Source organism: Lissotriton vulgaris, chromosome 11 (genome assembly GCF_964263255.1).
Source record: "Lissotriton vulgaris chromosome 11, aLisVul1.2, whole genome shotgun sequence".
Classification (NCBI taxonomy): Eukaryota; Metazoa; Chordata; class Amphibia; order Caudata; family Salamandridae; genus Lissotriton; species Lissotriton vulgaris.
Genome location: NC_141699.1, coordinates 535,558,759 through 535,583,002, shown reverse-complemented (window position 1 = coordinate 535,583,002; position 24,244 = coordinate 535,558,759). Strand labels below are relative to the sequence as shown.

At 47.8% G+C, this 24,244-nt stretch overlaps 1 protein-coding gene across 1 annotated transcript in view; it reads left to right on the top strand.

Annotated features, from left to right (window-relative positions):
- The window catches only part of LOC147683106 (fish-egg lectin-like), a 348,594-nt gene that overhangs the window by 70,252 nt on the left and 254,098 nt on the right, over positions 1–24,244 (top strand). The window lies entirely within an intron of this gene.

The window sequence follows — 24,244 nt, the reverse complement described above, 5'->3', positions numbered from 1 at the left end:
AGAAATGCCAACCAAATGCGCATGTCCTGGCGGACCTCTGCCGAGAGCCTTGTGCGATGATGGCCCTCCTTCAGGCCGACCATGGCTTGAGCAATCGAACGGGAAAAGGGGCGGGCCATTGGTATAACCCTCAGGGCAAAATTCAACTGGCCAACTAACTGCTGTAATTGATGCAGCTTAACCTTAGGTCCAGTTATACACATTTGCAGGGATGTCCTGAACTTTGATACTTTGTCAGCTGGTAAACGAAAACAACCTTCTCCGGAGTCTAACTCGATCCCCAGAAACTCGAGGCAAGTGGAAGGCCCCACAGTCTTACCTGGTGCCAATGGCACGCCAAACTGATTCATCAAGACACAAAATTGCGCCAAAGCCTGCCCACATTCCGGATCCCCGGCTGCCCCCAGGAACAAAAAATCATCAAGGTAATGCATCACACTTTGGAAACCCATCTTCCTTGTGAAGACCCATTGTAGAAAACTACTGAATTTTTCGAAATAGGCACAAGATATAGAGCACCCCATCGGCATACACCTATCCATGTAATAATGACCCTGAAACATGAAACCTAGGAGACGCTGATCGTCTGGATGTACCGGGAGCAACCGGAACGCTGACTCGATATCAGATTTTGCCATCAGCGCCCCGGGCCCCAGGCGATTCAAAATGGCTACGGCCTCATCGAAGGATGCGTACCGCACTGAACACACTTCCGGGTCTATCGCTTCGTTTACGGAAAGACCACGTGGGGCTGATAAATTATGTATCAGCCGAAACTCACCCGGGTCCTTCTTTGGGCCCACACCTAAAGGGGAACAAACAAAGTTAGGAACCGGTGGTACACTAAACGGACCGGCGACTCGACCTCGAGTAACCTCCTTCCTGATCTTATCCTGTACCACGGTCGTATGCTGGAAGACCGATAGCTGATTTTTACATTTCGCTGCACCTTGAAAGTCCCCCACTGGGATGCGGAAACCATAAGAAAACCCGTTCTGCAACACCCCAGCAGAAGTACGATCCGGGTATTCACTGAGCCAAGGAATCATTGCCAAGGTATCAATCGGGGTAGGTAAAGGCGCCCCTCGGACTATGTTAGACCTGTTTGGCGCCTCCTCTACCCCCGTTATCCCCCGGTTTGGCTCTGCACGTGGACTCAGGATGGGATGATTGCCCACACCCACTACATTCGTGTCTAAATTTGCACGATCCCTGGGGCCTAGTACATTTACCCCTGTTGAAGTTCCAACAAACCCCCCTTTTTCCTGTATTGCCGGCAGGCCTCGAGTAATTGTCGGTACCCGCACCTGATCGAAAGGGCGTCCCCGCATACTGGCGGGAGGATTCGCCAACGGTACTCCCTACTAATGGCAATTTTAACATACCAGTATCCTTCATTTTGGACCATGACACAGAATCATAACAATCCCACGTTAAGTTTTTATCATGTTCTTTAGCCTTTCTAAACAGGTTATCATAGCAGAACCAATGATTACCCTCGTGTGATACCGAGTACCCCATGATTCGTGACTGATAAATCGGCAATTCGGGTAACAGATCGGGCCTTCGTTCCCCCAAGATCGATGTAAAAACCCCCCACGCTTGGCCCCAATTGCCAATGTTTTCATTTACCTTAAAGGCGGCCATTTTTGCGCGCCAAACACTCGGATGCATGAGATCCTTCTGGCCCTTAACATGCTCCATCTCATAGTGATCAGTAAGCAACGAGAAGATGTTTACGTACTCCCCTGCCCATATCTTCTCTTTAATAGCCAAAGGAACATGCTGACCCAACTTTTCCCTACGAGAGGGTGCTGACTCATCCCTCGCAATCGGCAATGGCCGCTTACCTGAACCGGACGTTGCCTCTGCTACTGAACCCGTCCCCTGTGGCTTCTCTACTGCGGCAGCCGGCGTGGACACCTTCGCTGCTTCCCGTGACTCACGCAGTTGCTTCATCAGCTCCTGTGCGTCGACAGCCGTGGCGCCCTCGCTACCTTTTCCCAACCACGCTGCTAATTGTGCTGCCAGCTCGGGCGGCATATCTTCCCCAGACACGGGGGTGACCACAACGGGAATCGGATTCCCTTCCTCCGGTACGGGAGTGGGTGCCTCGAGCGGGGTGCTGGGACCCGGGTTGTCTCCCCCAGCTGCTCCCCTCCTGGGCCTCTTGTTTTTCCCTCCCGGGGCTGCTCCCGCCAAAGGACGTTTCGGTCCCCCTTCCTCGTCTTTATCCATTCGCCTCTTTAGGTCGGTCACCTCTTTCATGAGAACGCGCAGCATCTGGTCAGTAGTCATGCGCTTTCCCGCCTTCTTCGGCATTCTCCAACAGAGTATCTGAAAAACAAACAAGAACGATTACAACGCTCAAAATTGGCTCTTCGTTCCGTCTCGAGCTCACGTGCAGCGAGGAGGTGCAGCTTTAGAGCACAGGAACAAGAGGATGCCTTCTGATCTTGCTTCTCCTTTTATCCGTCTTCAGGGCGGGCGTAAACCCGCCCCTGCCTGCCCCAAGGGCGTGGCCAGCCGCGTCAGTGTCTAGGCCAACCCACTCTAGGGCGGGAAAAGGCGCGCCCCGGCTACGCCGCTTCGGGCATACCAGCCGAGACTCGCCTCCCGCCCAAGATGGCTTCCCGGGGGGATCGTGGTACTCCGCCATACGTTCGGGGGGACCGAGTGGTCGCCCCTTTCCAAATGTCTCCTCAGGCCAAGGTATTGAAAGTGCGTCCACCCCCAAAGCATCTGGGTAAGCCGCCTCCATACAAAAACAAGGAAGAACAGCGTTCCCCGAAGATGCAAATAGATCCGGCGTTGTGTGACCCATCCTGTGTACCACCCACTGAAAAATATGTTGCCTGAAATGGAAACTTACTGATGAAGAAATGTTCTGACTTAAGGCCTAATTATTAGTACACCTGTCCGATGGACTGCCGTAGGCATGGAAGGGGTGTGGGCACTGGTGGTCCAACAACCCTATTACAAGTTGAGCGGTCGGACCGCCATGGGACCTCCCGCCACAACCACCAGGGATCAGAGATCATTGGCAGTGTTGCAGCATTCTTGAAGCCGCAGTATACTTGTCTGTGCCACTGCAGCACTGACAAGTATATTAAGAGTTCTCTCTCCACCATAGTTTTCATGGTGATGGGCTTGTAAATATGCCGCCAACTGCAGGGGAGAGGAAGCAAAAGGGCCCTACATGGCCACCTCTTGCCTCGGGCCATGGGGTGCATGCAGGGGGGCACATGTTGTACCCAACTGTGTGCATGCAACCCAGTTCCTGCACGTCATGGACTGCATTAGTCCATGCCATGCAGGAGCTGCCTTTGACGCTCCCATTGCAGTGCTTTGGTTCATAGGCACGGCCGTGGGACTGCTAAAGAACCACCCGCCAGAGACTAAAAAAGTTGTAATCTGGCGGGCAGTGTCAGTAAGGCTTTGGTGTTCTTGAAGTGGGGCAGCGGTGTGGCGGCCCATCTCCCAGACTGCCAAAGACATAATTAGGCCCTTACACTGTCTGCCTAAACATTGATAACCTCTGGTATGTAAATATCTTTTAGAGAGAATAGATTGGCCTCTGCAAATTCAAGATCCATGATGGCAATATCGCAAGTCTTAGAGACGTTGTGCCTCCTGACTGTTGATGTGTGACTTTGCCACCTGATTGCCCAATCAGATCAAGACTGCTTTCCCTAACAATGTAGGTGCGATATGTTATGCCTATGGCTGCCTACTCCCTCCAGTTTGATTAATTGAGGGACTCTGTATATGACCAAATGCCTTGTGCCTCTTGGTTCCTGAAAGCTGTCCTCGAGCCCCACTGACACAACCATCATTAGAACTACTGGAAGAGAATCCAGCATGTGATTGCCCTGTTGTATATCTGGAGGCGACAGCCACCAGGGCAATTGCTGGACTATCAATGGAGATACCAGAATCAGTTACTCATAGTTCACTGTGTCTGGTGACCGGTGGCAGAGAATGTGTAGAACCAAGAGTTTTAAATGTAGACAACACAAGAGGACTACTGCTACACCGGAAGCCAGCAACCCCTGCACCCTCAACGAAACTCTGGTTGATATCCCTCGACATAAATTGGAGAGGGCCGACTGAAGAAAATTCTTCCTGTCCGGAGGGAGAACTATCATTGCAAGGTTGTGTCGAACAACCACCTTTAAACTGCTTCTGGCAAGTTGGTGACAGTTGTGATTTTTCCTCATTCACCATGAAGCCCAAGGACATCAGGGTTGTCTGTATCTCTATGGCATTATGATGAGCCTTAGAAAGAGAAGATGCCACAATTAGCCAGTCATCAAGATATGCACATATTTGCATATCCCTTAAATGAAAATGGGCTACCATAGGTGCCAGTTCCTTTGTGAATACTCTTGATAATGAAGAACCCTAAATTAATGATGTTCTTTGTTTACTGCAAAACCAAGGTACTGTCGACTTTCGCAGTGCACCAGGACGTGAAAATAAGCGTCCTGCAAATCCAGGATCATTAAATAATCTCCTTCCTTCTGTAATCAAGCAGATTATCTGTTAAAGAGTTACCATCTTGAAGGAGCTCTTGCGAATGGATTTGTTGAGATTGTTCAAATCCAGAAATGGTCAGAACTTGCTTCCTGGTTTTGGCACTCTGAATAGTGTAGAGTAGAAACCCAGGTGTTGTTCCACGGGAGGCACTGGACTGATGGTCCTTTTTTGACGGAGGGATTGAAGTCCTTGTAACAGAGCTGTTCTTATCACTACATTCTTTGGTATGGGAGCGCTCACAAAATGTGGCTCTGGGGGATGAGGAAGAAACTCTAGTCTGTATGCTTGCTAAACAATGTCCTGAACCCATTGGTCCTTGAAGAGTTGCTGCCAAAGTTCCAAAACGTGGCTTATTCTTCCACCCACTATAATTGACTGATTGTCATTTATTTTGCTGCCTCATGCTCCTGGGACTGCCAGTGAGGTTGTGATTTCCCTGCTGCCTTAGCTCCCTAACGTCAATCCTGGCCCTGAAAGGTTATTTACTAGATAAAGTCTGAGCATAACGCTTCTGCACATAAGACTTTTGTACATTAAAAAGGTGAAAAGGCTGCAAGAACTTCTTTTAGAGGAGGAAATCAATTCATCTAACAGAAATTAGAACATTTGGGCCACATGTATGACCTGTTTTTGCATGCGCAAATGGGTTTGCGAACCCATTTGCGCATGCCCAAACATCATGGGCCAGGTACAAAGCATATTAAGCGACTCACAATTTATTTGCGACTCGCTGAATAGGTTTTGTGACTTGCTATTTGGAAGGGGCGTTTTCCTAACAAATAGCGAGTCTCAAAATCATGTACTAATGTTTTGCGACCGCAATTACAGTCGCGAAACACTTTCAATTACCTCCTACTTCAAGTAGGTGGTAATGCATTTGCAAATGGGAAGAGGTCCACAGGACCACTACCACTACCTCCCCTTAAAAGATGAAACAAAAACGTTTAATTTTTTTTATGCACCTCATTTTCCTTTAAGGAAAACAGCTTGCATTAAAAAAAAACTTCTTTATTTAAAAACATTCCCAGACCTGGTGACCTGCTGAGCCCAGCAAGCTACCATCCCTGGGAGGGCCAATACCTCCATGTTGGCAAAACTGTCAGTTGGGACATTTTGTTCTATCAAGCAATCATACAACACCTAAAAAAACTTGAGCATTGTCTGAGATGCACATGGAGCATATGTGGTGGTCCGAATTGCAAAATGTGAAGCTGCATATGACCTTTTGAGAAAAGCTCCCACCTTTTTATCCACCGGATCAGAGAATAAAGCTTCCTCAGAGGCCAATAAAGCAGGGTCACCATGCTTGTCAAAATAGTTTTAACTTTTGGGAATTGTGGAAAATGTTTTTTAAATGTACATAAAAGATATCTCTCTTGGTCAGAAAGCGTGGAAAGTTAGTCTTATCAATCTATTTTATTTCCTGTGAAAATAAGGACTCAATAACTTCATTGACTGACAAATCATTCATTTTTAGGAGTTTTGTATTGTGCAAAAACACTCCTCATTCTGCCCCTTCTTCTGTTCAAACCCAAACATAGTCCTGATATGCTTCAGCATATTCTGTAAACCAATGCCCAGGACAGATCTTCCTCCCTGAGAGGAGTCTGCATCAACCTCATCATTTTGCAGGCATTTAACTCATTTTGCAGGGGTCAGAAATGCAGTTGTTAATGTTACTGTATTTTAGCTTTGGGTTATGGAGTGGATGTATGTGGTGTGAAGTAAAATTATGTGGGTTGTAGTGGAATTGTTTATTGTGGATTTGGGTGGAATGGCATTGTGTGTTGAGTGGAGTTATGTCTAGTTGAATTACGTGGTATGATGTGCATCGGAATTATGTGAGCAGTAAGTGTGTGGTAATTAGTGTATTGTATTTATGCGGAGTGGGATTGTCAATCATGGAGTGCAATTTTATGGAGTGGTATTGTGTGTTGTGGAGTGTCATGTAAGCGCAATGGATGGAGCAGCAGGGTGAGTGGGAAGGGAAAAGAAACAATAGTGAATGTACTTTTGTAGTACTGATTTCAAGCTTCTGTACTGATTCCGGAGGAGATCAACATAATGTGCGAGTAATCTACAGGCTGATAAAATCCTGAACCAAAATGCAGCCCATGAGGACCTAGCAGAGATAGAGTGTGCATCAGACTTGCTAGAATAGTGAGAACAGCTTGTGGGGCAAGCTGAGAAAACGTTCTATCCAGGGCATAAAAAACTGGACTGATACAGCAGTGAAAAAGAAGCAACGCAGAGGACAGCAGGCTCCAACCTCTCCTGAGAAGGAATACAGGGTGCAAGCACATGAGGTTGGGGCTAAAACCCTACATTGTATGCCCAGCCTAGTTAACCATTGACACTGTAACAGTACAGGCAGAAATCACAGCAGCAGCACAAGGTCGCAATGAAAGCAAGATTTTGGCGAGAAGTGTCTGATGGAGCAAATAGTACCTCAATCACATCGGGAGCAGTAGACTGGCAGTGATATTGGTATTGAAATGCTTAGCTGGGCCAACTTACGCTGAGATCCAGAGAAGTAAGAGTTTTGACATTTGCTCCTAGATTTCCCAAAAGTACATCTTTGATAATTGATGTACATATATTGCAGAAATAGTGTTAGCTATGTGCAAAGCTGTGAAAACACAAGACTAACAGTTATTATGCCATGAAGCCCTGATTACCTTGTAGTATTACTCAGTTACAGGTGGGTTTATTTGCCCAAAAGCGAAAGAGCTCTACAACAGCTTTGCTCCTTGACAGGTCATTTTATGTCAAACAGACATTCAGGTGTTTCCTGGTGGTTAAAGTGAAGCAAATGGACCCATGCAATTTGTAAATTAAAAGCTGTAGGCTGCAATCAGGGAGCACTGTCTACTAGGAGTATCTGGAAATGGCAATACATAAAAGCAAGAAACTGTCCTTGGCATTCGGGCAATCATAAAAAACCCTCTCTAACATCAAAATTGATTAAATAAAGCTTCAGTAAATGTTAGCAGAGTACTTTTCCTGGGTGAACTATTTCTCATACATATAAAAAAGCGCACGTGTAAATAGAGTGCATTAAATTGATCCAACTGGGTTACCCACAGTCGTACACTCACTGCTGTCTATGCAACTTTTCGCATTGCGCAATTTCTAGATCTCAGTCTGCTGGTTGGGGGAAAGCCTATCTAGCTTGCCCTGCACCCCTTTGGGTAACTTGGCAAGCTCAGTGCACTCCAAGACATGCTGCAGCACTGCCACCATCTTTGCTTGAAACCCAACAGGAAGTAAATTGAAGAGAATGGGAGGAACAGAAATATGCTAGTATGATGGCCATCTGGGAAGATGGGGTGTAATGTGATATGATGGGAATTGTAGTGTGTTCTATATTCTACTGAAGCTGGCTTTTTCATAATCATGAAGTAGTTTGAGTTTGACATATCACCCTGTGGAGACAGAGATGTGGGCTGCAAGCAATACCATTCTAAACAAGTATATAACAAGCAATGGTAAAAGGAATTACCATGTTTTCACAAAATGGGGACAGGCAATATACTGTAGGACCACATACGAACTCACATAGAAAGGGAGTGGGTGGGAGACGGCTCAAGCAGCAAAGCGGGAGAGGGTTGGGGGACGGGTGACATTTTCTCACTCTGAAGTCAGAGAAAGAAAATTAAAGAGGCGTCCTTCGAAAACAGCATCTGATCTCAGTCTTTGAATGCACAGGAAAAGTGATGAGATATGAACAAGAATTACAGCCCTGTTTACAGAAGTCACCTCGGAGAGACTGAAAACATCAAGCGCTCGTGTGGAGTGCTCTTAAACAAAGGAAAAATTAGTCTCTAAAACAGTTGCTAAAATAGGAGAAGTGTAAGGCTACAAGTACTAGGGCGGTGCTCTGTGGGAAGGAATAAAACACAAAAAGGAGTGACAAATAGGAAAAATTAACCACTAGCAAGCAAGCTTTTTAAAGGACACTGAAAGTCACAAATTAAAACCAATGGGTGGGAAGGATACCCACAGAGTGTATACAACATGTCTCTTCGAGATAGCCCATGTGCTGTTTAGAGCTAAGACCTAAAAACTATAATGACTCAGGGTCAGATTTACGAGTTCTGGTGCATCTCTGCAAATCAGCAGGGATGTGCCAGAACAGATGCGACACGCAATTTCCTCCCTGAGCAACCACAAATGCATTGCATTTACAATGCAGCGCAGCGTGGCGCAAGGATAGGGCAATGCGTGTCGCATCCTGTGGCGTAAGAGCAGCTCATTGCTGGAAATGTGTTGCAAGCAGAACGCGGCTCCAGCAATGCTCAGGGGTGCCCTATGCCTAACATGCTGCGTCACTCCTTACGCCTGCTTCAAGCAGGCGCAGAATTTTGACGCAGCATGGACGTAAACGTGACTCAGTGAAATCTTGTAGATTTCACTGCGTCACTTTTACAAGGCGTTCCTGCATCAGAACGCCCACCCTGCGCCAGAACGCCCACATGAAACCTAACGCAGGTTTCATGTTGCGCAGGACTCTACAACGTGACGCATCTCCCTAGATGCGTCACGTTGTAAATAAGGCGCAAGATGGCGCATGGTTTACGCCGCCGCTGCGTCACAGAAGTGACACAACACTGGTGAAATATGGGACATGGGGCTTGTAAATCTGCCCCCAAGTATTTAGAAGTAGAAATTCTTGAAACAAAAAAAATTGTTACATTGAGGATAATTGTCTTGTCTGTCTCAAAGGTAAGGACTCGCCGTAACAAAGTTAGGGCTGTGACAAGTAAGACCAAACATGGGTAATAAGTGCCATCGTTTGTACCTTATAAAGCACTTTGACAATGATGCAGCCGCACAATAAGCCTTCTCTCTGGGTCCCTAGGCATTTCTTTGTTATTAATTAGTGTCAGGACTTCCATTTCTTACTGGTGTTCCAGGGCTTTGGGTGCTGCATGCATGACGGTCCCAGGGTAGCAAGGGCAGTTTGTCAAGACTTCGTTCATGTAGTAGTAGATGGGTTGGTTCTCCGATATTACATAATGCGAGTATTTGCATTTAAATAATACAACATCCAAATAGATACAAAATAATGCCTCTCATTTACAGTTAGGAAAGCAGTTAAGATAATTAGGCACACAAGCAACATGCCTTAATACCTTCAGGGGTCGAGATTACTCTCTAGTCGCATGTATACTAGTATCAGTACTGGCTCATTCTTTCTGATTTAGCCCACGGCAGGTCGGTGAGACTCACATGTTCTTGCCAGACTCTGGTGGCTCACAGGCTTGTTCCATGAGCCAAGGAGATCTCATCTCAGTGGATTCCTGTGGCATAGAGATGGGTAGCCCCAATTTATGCATAATGACATGCCCTTTAAGAAGATTTTTCTTCAAATCTTTTCTGAACTGTAAAAAAAAAAGCTGAAAACTTAGCATTTGGAAATACATTGTTTAATGCGCTCTGTACATAGATAAATAAGATGTTCTTTTTCATATAAATGAATAACCACAAATGCATTTACAGTTTCTTATGGCTCGCAAATCTTAGCATGCAAAGTTAAGGTTAAAGAGCTAAAGATTAATCCCTAATGTGTCATTGATATTGAAGCACAGCCATTTTCCAATGCAGTGAGATCATATTCAGTATCCACCATATTTTTAAGGGGCATGTAGCTTTGGGCAACAGAATTGATAAAAGCACTGTTTTGTTAACAAATACCTCTTGTTTAGAAGAAGAAGAAACTTTATTGGGTGATTAATAAAAATCTTGGCAATGACTCTTTATAAAAAAAAAACTGGAGGAGATGCACAATCAAGAGTTTTACAAAAACAGTTAAAAAGAATAAAAGAAGGTTAAAAATAGGGACGGAAGATCCATACAAACTGATGCAATACATTGCATTTGTATAAAAAAACGTTCAACATTTGCTGAGTCTTTGTTAATCAGAAGAGAGTTTTCTTAAAGTGCAAAAGCGGGTCTTTTTGAGTCAAGTACAATCGCTGGCCTCTGGATTTTGGATCGTGTTAACTGTTTTCATGAAGCGCACTAGTTTGCAGGCTAATTGGATATCTTCTCCCTTGAAGCTGATCAACAAGGCTTGTCTGCGAGTTCGCACACCATTTTGATTCCAGAGCTGTGTTAGTTGGTCCCTTCGGGCACTGTCTAGAGCTTTACAGCTACATACCAAGTGCAAAACGTCCTCCTTTGGATTATCGCAAAGCCTACAGTTGGAATTAAATTCCAGGTGTTTCCATGGAGGAAGATGTGCTTTTGCCGGGATTACCCCCATCCTCAGCCGTAGGAAATCTTCCTTCACCTTCCTTGAGAAGCTGGTACTGAGGTATGGCTGAGGTAAGGTGCTAGTGTAGCCTTGGATCACTAACCACCCGTGTGATCTCCTGGTTAGTGCTGCTTTGTCTTCTTCCATGGAAAGAATTTTCACTGACTTGTTGACCAGGCGCTTGAAGCACTTATGTGAACAGCTCGAGTCCCAAAGGTCTTTTAATGCAAGGGATTTTATAGCTGCTTGGAGGTAGACCGTTGCGGGGGCTCCCTTGTTTGTCTCCAGCTCTTTCTAAAGGGCGTTCAGGGAGTCTGTTACAGCTTTCTTTACTTTATGCAAGCATTTTGCATATGCGCCCTTACGTGCAATTTGCTGCTTCTGTAAACCTAACTCCAGCCTTAGCTGTGCTGGGGAGGTGTACGGAGGGAGTGAGAAGAGTATTCCGAATGTTTTGCTGACCACATTGTCTAAAGTGTCTTCGTCTCTCCCTCTCATGCATTCACTGCTATATGTTATTGATGGTAGCAGTTTTGGGTGAAATATATCCAGCAAGGGGATTACGTTTGGGCCCGCTATTTTGTTCTTGATATTTTTTAAAGCGATGGCCAATGAAATCCCTCTGTTTTTTGTTGTTGTTGCATGTCGCTGGAATGAGCTGTTGGAATCAAAGATTATCCCCAGATATTTGTATTCTTTAACTGTTTCCATTTTGAGGTCATGCGGAGACGATTGAAATATTTGCTTTTTTGATTTTTTTTTTTTTTTTTTTCCAAAACCTTTATTGCACTTTGCATAGTACACAGCGGAATGCCTACAACCCCGAGGGCCGGCCGCTATTGGAGGATCCTTGCAAACAGAGATTTTCAGCAAAATGGACAGTCATACCACTTTAACAATCAAGTTCTTGACAGAAAGTGCTGAGAAAATAAAAGTGCCAGTTGCGCAATTGTTCAATGCAGGAATTGAGGTTTTGATGGAGATTTTTTTGTTTTTTGAAAAAGAACAAAACTCATAACAACAACAGTTAGGAATGACAGCGTGGTCTGACACGAATCAGTGCTTTGTAAATCTCTAGAGTCACTTTGGATCATGGGAATCTGACAGTCCTACCCCGTACGTACATGCCTCTATTCTCCCCAACCGCTCCCACCCCCTCAGATTCAGCCGTCTAAGTACTAAGAGGCGATCTCCTACAGCCGCTCAGGCCCTCTCCCCACTCCCACCCCCGCCCAGGATTAGCCCTCCTCGCCCTCCTCATCAGATTCATCCAGATCATCCTCTCGCAAAGGTTCGCAGATGTCCCCCCTGTACTCATTCCACTTCAGCCATATCCTATTCCACTTCCCGGGGCAGGCTCGGTTGATGTACACTGCTCGCTCGGTCAGCATCACTCGATCCATGTTCAAGCACCACTGGGACTTGGTTGGGAGTTCCGCTGCCCCCCAGCGCTGCGCTATGTCACGTTTCGCTACCATTAGCCCCGCCGTGACCCAAAGTTGCTCGTATCGGTTCAGGTCAGTAGGTTCCCATATATTTAGCAAACACCTCCGTGGGTCAGGTATGATGGAGTGATCTAGTGCCTGTGAGAGTGTACGGAGTACTTGCCTCCAGTATTCCTGGATCTTAGGGCAATCCCATATGGTATGGAAGAACGTGCCCTCCTCCCCACACCCGCGCAGACAGTAGGGATGGGGCGCCCTTTGTATACGATGTAGCATCGTCCTTGTATAGTAAACCCTGTGCAGGATCTTAAATTGTACCAGTCGCATCCGTGCCGAGATGCCTATTTCTTTAGGGGACCCAAGAGCTGCGTTCCATTCATGTTCATCCATGTCGTTAACCTCCCCTTCCCATTTCTCCTTCAGGTGTGATGTTGGGTCAGGGCTGTTGTTGAGGAGCTTGCGGTAAGTGAGGGATGTTGCCCGTTCTAACATGCAATCTGTGAGTAGGCGATCTTCCAAGGGTGAGGACTCTGGGAGTGCTGTATCTGCAGGGATGGCTGCAAGTAGTGCGTGGCGTACCTGAATGTATCTGTAGAGCTCCCTGTCGTTGAGCTCATAGAGTTCTTTTAGTCGGGCAAAGGGGATCACTTCATTTCTCTCCCATAGATCACCCACCACGGAGATGCCTATCGTGTCCCATTGTGTGAATCCCTTGGTGTTTCTCAGGTTGCCAAGCATGCGCGAGTCCCACAGCGGAGTCATCCCTGTGATTTTCCCCTTCCAGCCCAGAGCTGCCGTAGCTGCGTGCCATATCTGCACCGTCAACTTGGTGGGGCCGACCAGAGTACGCACCTTGCGGTGATCATATAGTGGACCTAGCAGACTATCTGCCCCCAACTGTTCCCTGTCTGAGTGAAATGCTGGTTCGGTGTGTGGTGCGTGTATCCATTGATTAACGTGCCTCAAATGTGCAGCCCAATAATACAATTTCAGATTCGGTAGCGCAATGCCCCCACCATACCAGTCTCTGTGTAGCTTGGATTGTGCCACTCGCGCCGGGAGGTTGCCCCACAGTAGGTTAGAAACTAGAGCTGCTACTTTCTGGAAGAATTTGGGTGGCACCGGATAGGGCGAGTTGTCGAGGACGTACAAGAAGCGTGGCAACGCCATCATCTTGTAAAGCGCCACCCTGCTGAGGAGCGTTAACGGCAGGCCGGACCAAAACTCCACATCTCGCTTGAGTCTATCCAGGGGCGGCTTCAGATTCTTTTCCACGAATTCGACCGGGTCCTTAGTGACATGTATGCCCAGATATTTAAAGGAAGTTCCCGCCAGTCGTAGCGGGCAAGTTTCGTCGAGGTCCGGGGCCGGACCCCGGAGGACATATATCTCTGACTTGGACCAGTTAAGCGTGTAGCCGGATATCCTGCCGTACGTGTCACAAATGCGTAACAAGGCCGGTATACCCTCCTCGGGGTCTGTTAGATATAGCAGCATGTCGTCTGCGTAGAGGGACAGATGGTCTTCCCAACCCCCAGTCCCCGGTATACCCTTGAGGAGGGGGGAGGCTCGTAGTAAAGTCGCAAGTGGTTCCAGGGAGATGGCAAACAACAGGGGCGACAAAGGGCACCCCTGTCGCGTGCCCCGACTCAGCGGAAAAGTGCGGGAAATGTGGCCGTTCGCCACCACATGAGCCATCGGGGCTGTGTACAGTAGTTTAACCCACGCTAGAAAGCGAGGCCCGAACCCCATATGTGTCAGCGTTTCAAAAAGGTACTCCCACTCCACCAGGTCAAATGCCATTTTGGCGTCAAGCGCCAGGATTACTGCCGGCGTGGTGATGGTGTCAGCTCTGGCCAGGATACCATGCAGTCGCCGCAAGTTCAGAGCTGTGTTCCTGTGCGGCATAAACCCGGACTGATCCGGGTGTACAATCGAGGACAGATGGGGCAGGATCCTCTGTGCCAAAAGTTTGGCCAAGATTTTTGCTTCCGCGTTTAACAACGAAATTGGCCGATAGGAGGAGCAGTCCTCCGGGGGCTTGCCCGGCTTGGGGATTGGTATTATAGTGGCCTCGCGCTGGTCTGGTGGAAGGGAACCCTTCTCCAGGCAGTCCTTGAACATCCCCAGCAGATGCGTGCTAAGGGTGTCTGGCATAGCCTGATACCATTCTGTGGGTATCCCATTCGGTCCCAATGCTTTGCCCGGGTTCAGTGCCTTGATGGCCAGCTGGATTTCGTCGGCTGTGATGTCTGCCTCCAGTTCGGTCGACGCCTCCGGTGAGAGGGTCCGAACCTCAATCGGTGCCAAGAGTGCCCTGGCACTCTCCGGTGTAATCGTACGAGCCGGGGTGTACACTCGTTCAAAATGGGACGCAAGGAGTTCTGTTATGCGCCTGGGATCGGTGTGTGTCACTCCCTGTTCATCTCTCAAACGTTGGACTCCCCTGGAGCTACCCTCACGCCTATCGAGCCACGCCAGCATTTTCCCCGCTTTGTCCCCCACTTCATAGATCCTGTTCTGGGTGTCGGTTAAGAGACCCTTGACCACCAACCGTAGGTGATCATTGTACAGCTGTTGCTGGAGAGTGAGCGCGTGCAGGGCCTCTGGAGAAGGATGAGACTCATGCGCCGCCGTCCGCACCCTCAACGTAATCTCTAGGTCGGCTAGCTCCTGCGACTGTTGTTTCTTATGTCTGGTTATGGTGTTAATGGCTTGCCCCCTCAGAACTGTTTTATAGGCCTCCCAGAGCGTCGCTGGTGAGCGTACTGAGTGTGCATTTTCAAGGAAGTAGTGTTTCGTGGTGCCTTTGAGTGCTTTGCGAACCTGTGGGATTTTAAAATATGATGCGTGCATGGGGTAGATGCGCCTACGTGCTCTCGTCTGTAGGGACAGCGTCAGTGTGAGCGGTGAGTGGTCCGAAATACCCCGAGGGTGAATCTCCAGGGTATCTACATAACTAAGGGCCTCCCCCAGTGCCAGGAAATAATCGATGCGTGACAGGCTGCCATGCACCGCTGAGTGGAATGTGTATTGCTTCGTGCCCGGGTGCAGGTGTCTCCAAATGTCTGTCATGCCCATTGCCGTGGTAAATCGCCGGAAGTATGTTTCTCCCCCTGTCCGGGTGGGCGAGGGGTGTTTATCTAGTTGTTGGTCTATGACCGCGTTGAAGTCCCCCCCCTAGTATGGTCTCACCCTCGGGGAGAGTTAAAAGGAAGTCCCCTAGTCTTGGGAGGTGGACCGAGTGTAAAGCAGGTGGCACATACACCGATACCAGATTAAAGAGTTTCCCCTCCCACTGTCCCTGCACGGCCGCAAAGCAGCCCTGATCATCCGTTTTAATTGATAGGGGCATGAAACGTGAGTTCTTCTGTATTAGTATGCCCGACCCCCTAGAGCCGGACGTGAAAGCAGAGTGGGCCCACATTTTGTAGCCTCGCCTATCCAAGGCCTTCGTGGCCCCCCCCACCAGGTGCGTCTCTTGCAACAGGGCCACAGTAGGTCGCAAGCGCTTAATAGCCGTCAGTACCAATCCCCGCTTAACCTTGTCCCCCAAACCTCTCACATTCCAGGACAGCAAGGTCATAGGTGGGCACTGTGCGTCAGAGTGGGTCACCCCCTCTGCCGGGACGGGATTGTTAGCCATCGGGTGGGATTAGGGACATGATGCAGTGCCCCAGAGACAAGACCGGTGTAGCGGCTGCGTCGTTGCGCAGCAAAGCGTTTAGAGGCATCATGGGGGCATAATGTCACTGTCTGTTTCAAGCAACGTGTTCTGATCCCCATAGGTACTGAAACATTGTCTTTGACCCATAATGCACATTCCTAACATAAACAATTCAGAACAAACCCCCCTCCCTGCCCCCCTGCTTAACGGACCTCTAACTGCCCGCCACCCCAACTTAGCAGAGTGCTTTACCCATCCCAACACCAGAGTACTTGCTTGTAGGGGGGAGAGTGTCTCCCCAGGCAGGCGGCTTCCCTGAAGGCTCTTGGGGCAGCCATGCCGGCGTCTACGTGTAGCTGCGGAAAGTATGGATTAGTTCGGCGTTTGGCGATTGCTCAGTGTCCAGTGTCCAAGGTCAAGTTCATTCATTCCCGCCTCCCCCTTCAAACCCATGGGATGGCGAGTGGTCCGGTCCTTCCGCTCGACCTGATGTTTGCGAGTCTGCTCCGCTACCTCCTCCACGGTCTCGATCCGGTCTGTGTGTTTTGCGCTGTCGTCCAACGGTTTGCCATCCCTCCAGCCAGTCCCTGGCTGCTCCAGGGGAGTCGAAGATCCACACTTTCTTGTCTGCTACCACCCGTAGTTTAGCTGGGAAGATCATTGAGTACGGCAGTTCTTTATCTCTCAAGGTCTTTTTGACTTCCAGGAACGTTTTCCTTCTCCTAGACACCTCAGCCGTATAGTCCGGGAAGAAAGCAATCTTCGAGTTTTGAATTTGGATGGTCGGTGCCACTCTAGCAGCCTGCAGGATGGCGTCCCGATCCCGGAAATTGAACAACCGAGCCAGGATCGGTCGCGGTGTGGCCCCCGACTTTGGCTTGCCTCCTGGAACGCGGTGTGCCCTTTCGACGGAGAAGAAGTTGGAGAGTCCCTTGGGCTTAAGCCGAGTCTTGACCAAGTCCTCCACGTAGAGGTCCATAGCCCCCATGTCTTCTGATTCTGGCACACCTAAAATTCGGACATTATTGTGTCGGGAGCGCCCTTCCTGATCGTCCAGTTTGTCCCTAAGCAGTCTGTTATCGGTTTGCAGCCGCTCTACTGCTATTTGCAATTCAGACACATCCTCGACCAGCGCCTTAGCGACCACCTCGACCTGCTTGACCCTCTCGTTCATTTTTTGGAGATCCGCCCTTATCAAGGTGACTTCCGTTGCCGTGGCACCCACCGTCGTTTGCACTTGGGCCAGCGCTGCTAGGACATCGTCTAGCGTGGCCTTCTTCGCCCCCTCGGTTTCCGCCGCTTTCCCGGCGGCCTTTCGTTGGTCCTGGGGTGGTGAGTGCCTCTCAAATGCGAATTTGTCCAGCTTGGCCTGGGTTGAGTTGTTTCTAGGGCCCCTATGGGACATGGCGCTGCCGTAGAGTACACTGCCTGGTGAAGAGAATGACCGTGCGCGGGTTGCACAGCGCCGCTTTCTTGCGCACCGGTGGTAGTCTGCGACTAGGTACAGGGACACCGCAGTGGGGGGTGGCCTCTCCTCTCCGTCATGTAGTGGTGCGACGCTCTCCCGGTGAATGTGCACCTGCCTGGCGCTGAGCCTCCTCCCAGTGTGCGGTGTGATGCAAGTTGTGACTCACCCCGGCCGGGGCCGTCGCGTTATGGTTCTCCTCAGTGCCCCCGTTTTGTGGGTGTTGCCCAGGCTCTTGCCCTTCAGGTGGCGCCGCGTGCGTATGGCCCCCGGTGATTCCGGTGAAAGGCTGTGGTGTCTTTAATTCTCGCCCGCTGTGGCCGCCGTATAGCGCTGCTGGTCACTGTGCGATTTTGGCGGCTGCTGCCGGGGTCCGGCGCCTTCCCTCGCTGAGACCGTGTAATGGCGGCACTGGGTGATCCTGCGCAGCTCCCGTCGCGCTGCTGGAGGACGCGCGTGTGACCGGGGAGTGCTGTCGGGTTGCCGTGGTGGACGTCTGTGTGTCTGGGCGGATGGGCGGGTAGTTTTGCGGTGTTGTCGGGGGAAGCGCTCGGTGAGCCGGCGCTTCCTGCCACTCACCCCCGCGTTCTGGACACTTCCGGCCGGACTCGCTGGCGCTGGGAGTCCGCGGCTCCTCGGCTGTAGTCAGGCCCAGCTCCTCCTCCGCCTCCCGAGGACTTGAGTCTGCCCGTTCGGGCCGCCGCCGCTCTCAAGGACTTGCACGCTGCTCGCCACACGGACACCGGGTCCGGTCCGCCCCTTTCCGCCAGTAAAGCTCAGGATAATGATGCGGATTATCGCGGAAAGCCGCCTCTGCCCAGGAGCCTCCCTAAGCTGCGGCCGCCATCGTTGGCTGCTAGGCTTTTTTGATTTTTGATTAAAAACCATCACCTTCGATTTTTCCGTATTCATGGTCAGGCCGTTTTTTTCGGAAAATGTACTTGTTGTATTAATAAGATGTTGCAGCCCTACTGGGGTGTGGCTGATTAGTATCAGATTGTCTGCATATAATAAATTCGACAATGTAAGACCCCCTAGCTTTGGAGCATGATGGTTGCAATTGTCCAGATCTTTAGAGAGGTCAGACATAAAAAGGTTGAACAGGGCCGGTGCGAGGACGCACCCCTGTTTCAACCCTTTTGTGGACGGAATTTCTTTCGATAAACAGTTGTGGGCCCCCAGTTTTATTTAGACCCAGGTGTCTAAATGCAGTAAGATCAATAAGTTGAGCAGTTTGGAGTCCAGCTCCCACTTTGAGAGTTTTGACCACAATTTCCCTCTGTCAATGCTATCAAAAGCGGCCGAGAAGTCGTAGATAAATAAGGATTGCTTTTGTTTGCTTGCTTTACCTATTTCCTCACTGTGAGAATGTCCTGACTGCTTCTGCAGCACTAGCTTAAGGAGATTTTGGCCCAGCTTTATCAAGGTTTTGTGTTTCCCTTGCACTATGGAAGGGGACGCAGCGAAACACAAAACCTACAATGAAATTTCCCCAGCCACACAAGGTCACCTTGCAGGGCCCTGCATGGCTTGGTAAATCTGGAGTAATGCAAGGCAACGCAAGAATATTGACAGCATGGCTGGTGAGTTCCATTAACAGACTGTAGATCACTTTTGGGAGATGGATCAAGGCAGTCACCAACAAATAATGTGATCTCTTGGAAGTAATTTGGGTAAGTAGTGATGGACCAGAATGGTTTGAAGAAAACCAGCACAGTTTAGTGTCATTGAAATCACGGAAAGAGGAAATATTATGCGGTGTCAGGGTTGTGGGCAAGTACATGCATGAATTACCTCTTATAATTTGAGCGGGAGAAGGGAGGGATTACCATTGCCTGTGGTGAAGTGTGAACGCCCCATAACCTGGCTGACTGCTGTCTCAGCATTTCATTTTGGTCTCAGTCCTGCTTGATTCATAGTTAGGGAGAAAGTGATTCATGTTGATCAGGAGTCCAAGTTTGTTAGCAACAGTTTCTTCTATTGTAATTGGATAGTATTGAGGGGTTACATTTTGTCTAGAACATCAGAGGGACGGATGTGAATTTCTTTAGTGAAGGGAGAATTTGTCTTATTTAATGGTGCCTGGAAAAATGTCTTACATGACAGAGCTGTTGATTATGTTGAGAAGGGTGTGAGATCGTTGGCAGTAAAACGATTCAGTCTAGTTAAAGACAGGATATTTTCTTTGTGAATTATTGCATTAAACCTTCTGGGAAGTAGTCTGAGGTCTCCTACAGAGTTCATTGAAGATGAACAATTTGGTGTTTGTTGCTTTTGGAATGGATGCACACTGCTGGTTTGCTTTTCATGGTTGATGGTTTGGCTGATTTTGTCGATCTTATCTGCTGCTGATTAGTTTACGCTGTTGCGGTAGGTGGTTGACTAAGAGTAGACGAAGGTTCTGCTTCAATTAGAATCATCTATAATGGTAGTCTATGAGGTTTTTACTCTGCTGAGATGAGGTGTAAACATATTGTTCTGTGTGTGGTTTACTGTCGTCAGGCTGGTTTAAGTTGGAGATTTCTGGCGCATTTTTTAAGGGGAGGTGGAGGGTACAGTCCCTTGCGTTTGTGTTTTCAGGATTGATAATGAGATTGGCTTTCAGGATGCTAAAGAGTGAAGAGTGAATTTTCGTTAGCTGTGAATTGTGTGATACTGGGGTTGATATGTAGGACTTGCTTGTAGAAGTTGAAGGAGAAGTCTCTGACAGGAAAAAACTGTGGGGCATATTACCAACAACTAGCGATAATTTTTGTCTCTAACTTGTTTAGAGACAAAAATTATCGCCGCACATCGGCGATTTTTATCGCAGATAAACCTTGCTATTAACAAGGTTTATCGCAAATGCGATAAAAAACGGCCGAAATGCATGAATATCGCTGAAAAGTCAGCGATATTCATGCATTATCGAGCAAATGCTCTTAGCCATGTTATCCACCTCCCATTGGATAACATGGCTAAGAACTGCTCAGGGCAGGTGTTAGCTTTTGGAGATATTCCCGCTTAGCGCGAATATCTCCAAAAGTTGGTAATAGGAGATAGCGATGTTAGCGACTGTTTTAAGTCTCTAACATCTTGGCACGCCCACTTTGCATCTCATTAGTGATAAATATCACTGACATGCAAAGTGGGGCCCAAGATGGTCGCTATCTCCTACTAGCTGTCGCTAACTGGTGTTAGCGACAGCTTGGTAATAGGGAGATAATTTTATCTCCGCTTTCTTGGCTTTTAAAGCCAAAATAGCGGAGATAAACCCCCTTGATAATATGCCCCTGTGTTTGACTAATTTTGATGCCCATAATGAACAATCTATGTGTATGTATTTATTTATTTAATTTTTGTATAGCGTGAACCACATCAAGTAAACATCAAATTGGTTTACATTGTAATGTGCAATAAATGATAGGGGGCAACCCGATGCCCCCAGAAACCTGGGAAACAGAAACTAAAAAAACAGTGGTTCTTTCGGATTAAATTATACTGCAAGGCTTTTCAAGCAAGACATGGTGAGAAGTAGAGCCTAGTGTTAAATAGGAATTAAGCGATTCCCTTTCATGACAGATTCATTCGTGGGCTGGTATTACGTGAGAATGCTTTTGGAGCAACCTTTGGTCCTAAAAAGCTAGTTATCTCCTAAAATAGAGGGGAATGCCAATCTTTTTTGACATGCCAAGACCCTGTATAAAGATATTGTTAGAGGCCAAAACGTTGATGTTCTCGATGTTTTGGTTTGGCATTATATATATATATATGCAATTACGACCTGAACATCCAATGAAGTCTGTGCTCTTGAATATTTATTCTGTTTGGACCAAAACAGATACTTTACTTAAAAACCTTCCTATTCTCAAAAGCCTTCCCCCTATAATTTCTCACCAGTCTCCCCCTGTGTTTTTCACTTCTCAAGGACTCAGCATACTGTAGCGCCATGGAACCGTCAGGTGTACGCGCGCTTTATAAATAATAGTTTAAAACTCAAACTCAAACTTGCCTCCTTTTATGTTGTTTGGCACTGTGCACTAACCTCTGGTAACTATTAACTTTGCACTGCGCTGTCACCTGGAACACTTCATACATCATCTTTTCATATTGCATACCACAGATGGATTATTCAATTTGTTTACATAAATTAAAATATATGATGATGTTTTTTTCTGGTGTGTAATTTTTTTTATTCAGTGAATTAAGAGGAAGTACTATTTTAGCTGTTTCGTCATTACTGTGCGTGTTAATGTTGTTCCTGTTCACGTGGTGGTGGGGGCCTCCCTTGTTGTGCTGTTGGCCTCCGCCCTGGATGTTTTTTTCGCTGTACAGGTGCCGGTCCTGGATTACTGGAGGGCTGGCATTATGTTGTTTGCCTTGATTCGAACAGGGGCCTCTTGGGGAAGCCGGGGTTTGAATCCTGGGCCTCATGCATGTGATGCATGTGCTCTGCCAATGGTTGTGGCGCATCGGCCCGTACGGCTCTGTTCTCGTGGTTCGCTCCCCTGCATGGGCCTTCCCCATGTGGCTGGCGTTGCAGCGCCTCGAACTAGGGTGACCAACCGTCTGTAAATTTCACGGACCGTCCTTAATTGGGACCTCACGTCCGTTAGGATCCCTTTTACGGACGCCTTTTGTCCGTATTTTGGGCCTTTGTTGGGGAACAGCCATGTTCCCCTGTGAGAATCCTCTACTCCCTGATGGGGCCAGTTCGCACTCCTCTGAGCGCAAGAGCAGCCCCATCCCGCCCATTGTCATTCTGAATGAGGCAGATTGCCACATACAGAATGACAATCGGCCAGTCTGGCTTGAAAAGCATGTGGTGGGCCTCCTCCAGCCTCGGGCATCCTGGAAGCAATGTAGGAAAATGCCCACACTGCTACGAGAGAATCCAGTTCCTTAACATAAGGTGGTGAAAGAACTTTAAAAAAGTGTTATAGTTCTTTCACAGTACCATCATTTTAGAACTGCTGCATTTTAAATATTATATTCAAGGAAGGCATTGTTTCTGCTTTTTATAAAATTGAAACTAACAATAATTGACAAAAACAGTAGTCCTGGCTTGTTGTAGGTGTTATTTATTATATATCTGGGTGCAATAACAGACGTATCAGAAAACAAGTCCGCCTGCACACTATGCTCAGCACAGATTTTTAGCTTAGGTGTTTTAAGCTATGCCCTTAATGACATCGAACACCCCCTTTGGAGAGACCTCACAGTTTTGTGATCCCACTTAAAGCCCTGACACACAACACTATGCGACAGTCACCTCACCTCTTAGCACTGTGCATCAAGCATGACTTCCAAGGTTTCAGATTGACTATGTGCAGGGGCATCTTGAACCCCTCCCTTTGCTTTGTGAACCACAGCGAGGTGTGAGTTTCTGTTCTGCAGACGAAGGCTCGGCTCACAATTAATGTGAAAAGGTGGGTGAGAGAGTAAGTGACGGGATGGGTGGATGTCTAGATGGATTAGTGAAAGGGTAAATGGATGAATGAAATAGTGAATGGACGGATGATGAGAAAAAGAATGGGTGGATGGATGAGTGAAATGATGGATGGATGGATGGATTGAAGAATTAATAAGTGAAAGGTAGAATGTATGGACAGATGTGTGAAAGCGTGGATGTAGGGATGGATGAGTGAGTGAAGGGGAGGGTGCATGGTCAAAAGGTTGGATAAATGAGTGAAAGGGTGGATGCATCAGAGAAAGGAGGGATGGATGATTTAAAGGATGGATGAGTGATAGGGTCATTGGATGGATTCATGATTGGATGAGTAGATGGATGGTTGGGCTGATGAAAGGAAGGATGGATGGCTAAGTGAAACGGTCGATGGAGAGAGAAAGGGAGGATGGATGTGTGGATGACTGAAAGGGTGAATGTGTAGAAGGGTGAGTTATTGTGTGGATGGATGAGTATGTGAAAGGGTGGCTGGATGGGTGAAAGTGTAAATGACTGGATGGGTGAGTGAATGGATAGATGGTTAGAAGAGTTGAAGGATGAGTGTGTGGATAGATAGGGTGAAAGGGTGGATGGATGGATAATGGATGGATGAGTAAAAGGGTGGATCGAGGAATTATTGAGTGAAATGATGGATGGAAGTATACATACTGGATAGGTTTGCAAATGGTTGAATGTGTTTGGATCTGGATTAGCTGCATCTTGTGCTTGCCACTTTACAACTCACAATGTCTATCCGAGCAGATCTTCCGGACCATTTCTCACACCAAACATGCCTGCTCAACAACATGAATTGTATACAAAATATCAGACTGGACAACTCAGTGCTGTAACCATATATATAGATTATTATCATATGAAATACCACAAAAAGACCTGCACAGTTGATCAAAGCTGCGTGCATACTGATAACCGTGAAGTACACAATTGTTTCAACCTCATATAAACCTATTTTGACTAGTGCTTAAATGGTTGTCTATTTACTTATATACATACTATTGCACAACCTCCTCTGATGTGTCTGTAAAGTCTACCTTTTGTCCAGAAGTTTTGTCCTGAATTTTGACCTCCTGTCCTGAATTTTTGTCCTGAATTTTGACCCTTTGTCCTGAATGTTTACACTCAGCGTTCTGAATTTGCACCCATGCCAGTTGGTCACCCTACCTCGAACGTGGCTTGGGGATGTTTCTTTTCGCTTGCACATGATGTGGGTTTTTGTTACTTCCTGCTTGTCATTCTTCTGCAGCCACTCCCCCGCTCCTCCTGGGGGTTCGTTGGTCGAGTGTGCTTTTGGTTGGGTCTGTGCCTCCTGTGTGGACTCAGTCCTGGTGCTCTTTGGGACTCTCTGCCCCCGCCCCCTCCTTCGGGGCTTCGGTTGTTTGGCCCGGGGTCTGTTTGGGTGGCGTCTCGTTCTTGGCATTGTGGT